This window comes from Arachis ipaensis, chromosome B8 (assembly GCF_059453495.1).
Source record: "Arachis ipaensis isolate K30076 ecotype BB chromosome B8, ASM5945349v1, whole genome shotgun sequence".
Classification (NCBI taxonomy): domain Eukaryota; kingdom Viridiplantae; phylum Streptophyta; class Magnoliopsida; order Fabales; family Fabaceae; genus Arachis; species Arachis ipaensis.
In genome coordinates, this window is record NC_142443.1 from 73,159,208 (window position 1) to 73,167,657 (window position 8,450).

Here is an 8,450-nt window from a genome sequence, read left to right on the forward strand (position 1 = left end):
GTTGATCCTTCCATGAGAAATTTGGATGATTTCTCCATGAGGGATTATAGGTGTTTCCATAGGGTTCACCCATGTAATTCACCTCTGCTATTGTAGGGTTCTCAGGATCATAAGCTTCTTCTTCAGAAGATGCCTCTTTAGTACTGTTGGATGATTCCTTCAATCCATTCAGACTCTGAGATATCATATTGACTTGCTGAGTCAATATTTTATTCTGAGCCAATATGGCATTCAGAGTATCAATTTCAAGAACTCCCTTCCTCATAGGCGTCCCATTACTCACAGGATTCCTTTCAGAAGTGTATATAAACTGGTTATTTGCAACCATGTCAATGAGTTCTTGAGCTTCTGCAGACATTTTCTTTAGGTGGATGGATCCACCTGTAGAATGGTCCAGTGACATCTTTGATAACTCAAATAGACCATCATAGAATATATCCAGGATGGTCCATTCTGAAAGCATGTCAGAAGGACACTTTTTGGTCAGTTCCTTGTATCTCTCCCAAGCTTCATAGAGGGATTCTCCTTCTTTCTGTCTGAAGGTTTGAACATCCACTCTAAGCTTGCTAAGCTTTTGAGGAGGAAAGAACTTGGCTAAGAAAGTCGTGACCAGCTTATCCCAAGAGTTCAGGCTGTCTTTAGGTTGAGAGTCCAACCATACTCTAGCTCTGTCTCTTACAGCAAACGGGAAAAGCATAAGCCTGTAGACCTCGGGATCAACCCCATTGGTCTTAACAGTATCACAGATCTGCAAGAATTCAGTTAAGAACTGAAAAGGATCTTCTGATGGAAGTCCATGAAACTTGCAATTCTGTTGCATCAGAGAAACTAATTGAGGCATAAGCTCAAAATTGTTTGCTCCAATGGCAGGGATTGAGATGCTTCTTCCATGTAAATTGGAGTTTGGTGCAGTAAAGTCACCAAGCATCTTCCTTGCATTGTTATTATTTTCGGCCATGTCTCCTTCTTTTTCGAAAATTTCTGTCATATTTTCTCCAGAGAGTTGTGCTTTAGCTTCCCTTAGCTTCCTCTTAAGAGTCCTTTCAGGTTCAGGATCAGCCCCAACAAGAATGTTCTTATCCTTGTTCCTGCTCATATAAAAAAGAAGAAAACAGAAAAGAAAATATGGAATCCTGTATGTCACAGTATAGAGATTCCTTTATGTGAGTAGAAGAAGATAAGAATAAAAGAAGAGAAATTCGAACACCAAGAGGAAGAGAGGGTTCGAATTTTGAGATGAAGAGAAGTGTTAGTAAATAAATAAATAAATAAATAATTAGAAGGAGATGAGAGAGAGGGATTTTCGAAAATTAATTAAATTAAAATTAAAATTTAAAGTTAAATTTTGAAAATTAAAATTGAAATCAAATTAAATTAAATTTTTAAAACAATTAATTAATTAAAAAGGAATTTTTTTTTTTGAAAAAGAGGGATGGGATTTTCGAAAATTAGAGAGAGAATTAGTTAGGTAGTTTTGAAAAAGATATGATTGAAACAAAAAGATAATATTGATTGAAAAAGATTTGAAAATCAAATTAAAAAGATAAGAGGTTAGAAAAGAAGTTAGAAAAGATTTTGAAATTGATTTTGAAAAAGATGTGATTGAAATTTATTTTGAAAAAGATTTGAAAAAAGAAATTTAAAAAAATTTGATTTTGAAAATTAAAGTTGATTACTTGACTAACAAGAAACTAAAAAGATATGATTCTAGAGTTTAAAGATTGAACCTTTCTTACTAGGCAAGTAACAAACTTAAAATTTTTGAATCAATCACATTAATTGTTACCATTAATTTTGAAAATTTGAAATAGAAATAAGAAAAAGATTTTTGAAAATCATTTTGGAATTTTCGAAAATTATGAAAGGAAAAATGAGAAAGATTTTATTTTTGAAAAAGATTTGAAAAAGATAGAATTTTTAAATTGAAAATTTGATTTGACTCATAAGAAACAACTTGATTTTAAAATTTTTGAAAAATTCAACTCAAATTTTCGAAAAATTTTATGAGAAAAGAAAAAAAAAGGGGAAAGATAATTTTTTTATTTTTGAATTTAAATGATGAAAGAGAAAAAAAACACAAAAATGACACATAACATAAAAATTATGAATCAAAACACACAATGCATGCAAGAACACTTTGAATGTCAAGATGAACACCAAGAACACTTTGAAGATCAAGATGAACATCAAGACTTATTTTTGATAATTTTCAAGAAAAGAAAAACATACAAGACACTAAGCTTAGAAATTATCAAACTTTAGACACTAACAAATTGAAAATGCATATGAAAAACAAGAAAAGACACAAAACAAGAAAATATGAAGATCAAACAAGAAGACTGGCCAAGAACAACTTTAAGATCATGAAGAATGCAATGCATGAAATTTTCGAAAATAATTTTTAGAAAATTAAAAAGATGCAATTGACACCAAACTTAAAACTTAACTCTAGACTCAAACAAGAAACACAAAATATTTTTTTTATGATTTTATTTTTTTTTTTTGGTTTTTTTCGAAAATTATTTTGGGAAAAACGAAAAAGAAGAAATATATTTTTGAAAATTTTTTGAAAACCTTTTGAAAACAAAACAAAAGTTGGAACAAGAAGAAAATTACCTAATCTGAGCAACAAGATGAACCGTCAGTTGTCCAAACTCGAACAATCCCCGGCAACGGCGCCAAAAACTTGGTGCGCAGAAATTGAGACGGTTCCATTCCTTGGTAACGGCGCTGAAAACTTTATACGCATGTTCATAATCTTAATTCTTTGTCACAACTTCGCACAACTGACCAGCAAGTGCACTGGGTCGTCCAAGTAATAAACCTTACATGAGTAAGGGTTGATCCCACGGAGATTGTCGGCTTGAAGCAAGTTATGATCTCCTTGTAAATCTCAGTCAGGCGGATTCAAATGGTTATAGAGTTTTAATAATTAAATAGATAATTAAAATATGAACTAGGATAGAGATACTTATGTAATTCATTGGTGAGAATTTCAGATAAGAGTATAGAGATGCTTTCGTTCCTCTGAACCTCTGCTTTCCTGCTGTCTTCATCCAACCATTCCTACTCCTTTCCATGGCAAGCTTTATGTAGGGCATCACCGTTGTCAATGGCTACATCCCATCCTCTCTATGAAAATGGTCCAATGCGCTGTCACTGCAAGGCTAATCATCTGTCGGTTCTCGATCATACTGGAATAGGATTTACTATCCTTTTGCATCTATCACTACACCCAGCACTCGCGAGTTTGAAGCTCGTCACAGCCATCCCTTCCCAGATCCTACTCAGAATACCACAGACAAGGTTTAGACTTTCCGGATCTCAAGAATGGCCATCCATGGGTTCTAACATATACCACGAAGATTCTAATATCTCGGACTCGGTCCTCTGTATTTGATATCTAAGAGATATTCATTCTAGCTTGTTTGCATGTAGAACGGAAGTGTTTGTCAGGCACGCGTTCATAAGTGAGAATGATGATGAGCGTCACATAATCATCACATTCATCATGTTCTTGGGTACGAATGGATATCTTATAATAGGAATAAGCTTGAATTGAATAGAAAAACAGTAGTACTTTGTATTAATTCATGAGGAACAGCAGAGCTCCGCACCTTAATCTATGGTGTGTAGAAACTCTACTGTTTGAAAATACATAAGTGATAACGGTCTAGGCATGGCCGAATGGCCAGCCCCCATGAAAGTCTAAGATAGCATAAAACTAATCAAAGATCTCCTACAAAGATAGTAAAAAGTCCTATTTATACTAAACTAGTTACTAGGGTTTACAGAAATGAGTAAATGATGCACAAATCCACTTCCGGGGCCCACTTGGTGTGTGCTTGGGCTGAGCATTGAGCTTTACACATGTAGAGGTCTTTCTTGCAGTTGAACGCCAGTTTGTAACCTATTTCTGGCGTTTAACTCCACTTTGCAACCTGTTTGTGGCGTTTGACTCCAGAATGCAGCATGAAACTGGCGTTCAACGCCAGTTTACGTCATCTATCCTTAATCAAAGTATGGACTATTATATATTTATGGAAAGCCCTGGATGTCTACTTTCCAACGCAATTGAGAGCGTGCCATTTGGAGTTCTGTAGATCCAGAAAATCCACTTTGAGTGCAGGGAGGTCAGAATCCAACAGCATCTGCAGTCCTTCTTCAACCTCTGAATCTGATTTTTGCTCAAGTCTCTCAATTTCAGCCAGAAAATACCTGAAATCACAGAAAAACACACAAACTCATAGTAAAGTCCAGAAATGTGAATTTTAATTAAAAACTAATAAAAATATACTAAAAACTAACTAAATCATACTGAAAACTATGTAAAAACAATGCCAAAAAGCGTATAAATTATCCGCTCATCACAACACCAAACTTAAATTGTTGCTTGTCCCCAAGCAACTGAAAATCAAATAGGATAAAAAGAACAGAATATACTATAAATTCCAAAATATCAATGAAACTTAGCTCCAATCAAATGATCGGGACTTGTAGCTTTTTGCCTCTTGAATAGTTTTGGCATCTCGCTTTATCCATTGAGGTTCAGAATGATTGGCATCTATAGGAACTTAGAATTCAGATAGTGTTATTGATTCTCCTAGTTCAGTATGTTGATTCTTGAACACAGCTACTTTATGAGTCTTGGTCGTGGCCCTAAGCACTTTGTTTTTCAGTATTACCACCGGATACATAAATGCCACAAACACATAACCGGGTGAACCTTTTCAGATTGTGACTCAGCTTTGCTAAAGTTCCCAATTAGAGGTGTCCAGGGTTCTTAAGCACACTCTTCTTTTTGCTTTGGACCTTGACTTTAACCGCTCAGTATCAAGTTTTCACTTGACACCTTCACGCCACAAGCACATGGTTAGGGACAGCTTGGTTTAGCCGCTTAGGCCAGGATTTTATTCCTTTAGGCCCTCCTATCCACTGATGCTCAAAGCCTTTGATCCTTTTTATTACCCTTGCCTCTTGGTTTTAAGGGCTATTGGCTTTTCGTTCTTGTCTTTTGGTTTTAAGAGCTTTTGACTTTTTCTGCTTGCTTTTCCTTTTTCTTTCCCCTTTTTTTCTTTTTCGCTTTTTTTTTCTGCAAGATTTTGTATTCACTGCTTTTTCTTGCTTCAAGAATCATTTTTATGATTTTTCAGATTATCAAATAACATGTCTCCTTTTTCCTTACTCTTCAAGAGCCAACATATTTAACATTCATAAACATCAACTTCAAAAGACATATGCACTGTTCAAGCATTCATTCAGAAAACAAAAAGTATTGTCACCACATCAAAATAATTAAACTAGTTTCAAGGATGAATTCGAAACCCTGTACTTCTTGTTCTTTTGTTTTTAAAACAGTTTTCATTTAAGAGAGGTGGTGGATTCATATTCATAGGTTTAAGGCATAGACTCTTAGACACTAATGATCATGTAATAAGACACAAATATAAATAAACATAAAGCTCAAAAAATCGAAAAACAGGAAAATAAATAAACAAGGAGATTAAGGAATGAGTCCACCTTAGTGAGGGTGGCGTCTTCCTCTTCTTGAAGAACCAATGGTGCTCTTGAGCTCCTTTATGTCTCTTCCTTGTCTTTCTTGCTCCTCCCTCATAGCTCTTTGATCTTCTCTAATTTCATGGAGGATGATGGAGTGCTCTTGGTGCTCCCCCCTTAGTTGTCCCATGTTGGAACTTAATTCTCCTAGGGAAGTGTTGATTTGTTCCCAATAGTTTTGTGGAGGGAAGTGCATCCCTTGAGGCATCTCAGGGATTTCATGGTGAGGAATCTCCTCATGCTCATGTTGAGGTCCATGATCTCTTGTTTGCTCCATCCTTTTCTTAGTGATGGGCTTATCCTGTTCAATGAGGATATCTCCCTCTATGTCAATTCCAGCTGAATTGCAGAGGTGGCATATGAGGTGAGGAAAGGCTAACCTTGCCCAAGTGGAGGACTTGTCAGCCACCTTGTAAAGTTCTTGAGGTATAATCTCATGAACTTCTACCTCCTCTCCAATCATGATACTATAGATCATGATGGCCCGGTCTATAGTAACTTCAAACCGGTTACTAGTAGGAATGATTGAGCGTTGAATGAACTCTAGCCATCCCCTAGCCACTGGTTTGAGGTCATGCCTTTTCCCACCTTGGTCTCAGATCTTGTCTCAGCAGCCGGAGTCTCCTACAGAGCTGGTGACACCAAAGACATGCTCCCACGGGCTGATCAATACGTCCCCAACAGGAAATATATCAGACCTCCAACAGCCACTATAAGACAGCCTACTGAACCGGCTGAAGACATTCCACCTTCAACACCACAAGCACCTACAACAACCCAACTGCTCCATCAGATACTCGAGAGGTTGGATCGGCAGGAACACAAAGCAAAGCTAAGAGAGCGCCGTAACAAGCACCGATTCACGTACCTCAAGGAGCCACTTAAGGGAAAATACCGAGACTCAGACACCTCGGACTCCACTTCGTTTACCAGCACAGGGAGCCATGACGGTCCCGACTGTGGAGATACTGCTACCAGCCCACCTTTGTTCCTGACAGATGGCACCGAGGACGGTGCAAAGCCTTAAGTGTGGGGAGGTCGGTCAGTACCTGACTTTCGGAGGTAATTTCTCTTCCTTAACACCAATAAAATAGGATATTTAGTTAGTTTTTCTTTGTAAAATAGGATAAATTGCATAGTAATAGGTTAGTTACATGCATGTTCTACTTGATTGAAAAGATAATAAGTTTCTCCTAAGACTCTATTTTTAGAACAAAATTTCACTAATTTTAATCAAAACTTTTATGTTAAATTTGCCTAAAGTTGTATTTGGAACATGGTTTTTGAGCTAAAGAACACACAACCTGTGAGACTTTGAGCCTAGATACATGGTTACATTATTTAACCATAATTATTTTATTCTTGTGTGTTTACTTCTCTATGATTGTAATCTATATTTTGTTTCATCCTATATGTCCAATGTTTAATATATTTATATGCTTGCATATGATTGAGGCCATTATTTGTTTAGCTCACTTATCCAAATTAAGCCTACCCTTTCAATTACCTTTGTTAGCCACTTTGAGCCTTTAAATCCCATTTGTTCTTTATTTCACCACATCACTAGCCTTAAGCAGAAAAATAATTATATATCCCAATTGAATCTTTGGTTAGCTTAAGATAGAATTGTGTGTTAATTGAGTATGGGAAGATTGTGGGAACAAAAGATAATAAGAGAATGTGTCATGATAGTATAATGGGAATTTGGGTACCTACTCATGTGAAACTATAAAAGAAAATTAAAATTCTATATGCATTGATAAGCTATGTTTATTTTCATGTTTAAAAAAAATGTCAATAAATAAGGGGACAACAATTACCCCAATGCTAAGTTAAAATTCAAGGATCAATGCATATACGATTGAATAAAAAAATAAAAGTTGATACATGAGTATGGAATGTGAAAAGGAAATTTTGGGTAGCTAGGTATGAGATTTGAGTTATAAAGAATATATATGTGTGTTAGGTGAAAGCTTGGGTTAATTAAAGATTCAATTTATAAGCTTACTTAGCCATATATATGCCCTTACCCTTACCTTGGCCCCACTACAACCTTGAAAAGACCTCATGATGTTTGCATTGGTACATTAAATGCTGTTGATTGGTTAGGTGAAGAACAAAAATTAGAAAGCATGATTAGAGAAGGATAGAGTGATTACCCTATACACTAGAGAGACTAGAGCATACATACATCATCAGTGAGGGTTCAATGCTTAAATTCTATGTTCCCCGCTTTCATGAGCTACCTTCTTGTATTTTTATCTGTTGTTACTGTATAAGAATTGAATTAGTTGAATTTGATTTGTGATTGTGTTGAAGAGCTTATTTACTTTTGACCAAGTGGACAAGAATCATATAGTTGCATTCACATATATAGGTTGCATTGTATTGCATGAGTTTTACATGTTCCTACTCATTTATATTATCTCCTTCAACTAAGCATGAGGACATGCTAATATTTAAGTGTGGGGAGGATGATAAACCATTATTTTATGGTTTATATTGTGTTTAGTTGTGTGGTTTTATCAAATCTTTACCCACTTATTCATTAAATTAGCATGTATTTACAATTCCATCCCAAAATTACTCCATGGTTGAAAAATTGCGTCCTAGAGATTTTTAACTATGTATTTTAATTTTCCATTATTCCATTCGATGCCGTGATCCGTGTGTTAAGTGTTTCAGGCTTTATAGGGCATGAATGACTTGGAGATTGGAAAGGAGGCTTGCAAAAATGGAAGGAACACAATAAATTGAGGAGATGACCAGCGAGAAGCGACGCGGACGCATGGCTCACGCGACCGTGTGAATTAGAGGAAATTGCAGTGACGCGCTCGCGTGCCTGACGTGAACGCATGGATAGGAAACTGCACAAGTGACGTGAATGCGTGGAC

General features: G+C 36.0%; 1 non-coding gene across 1 annotated transcript; it reads left to right on the forward strand.

The window, feature by feature from the left end:
* The first annotated feature begins 457 nt into the window (after positions 1-457).
* Positions 458-565, forward strand: LOC148548488 (small nucleolar RNA R71). The gene has a single exon (XR_015898918.1). It is a non-coding gene; the product is annotated as a small nucleolar RNA R71 (small nucleolar RNA).
* The last annotated feature ends 7,885 nt before the right edge of the window (positions 566-8,450 follow it).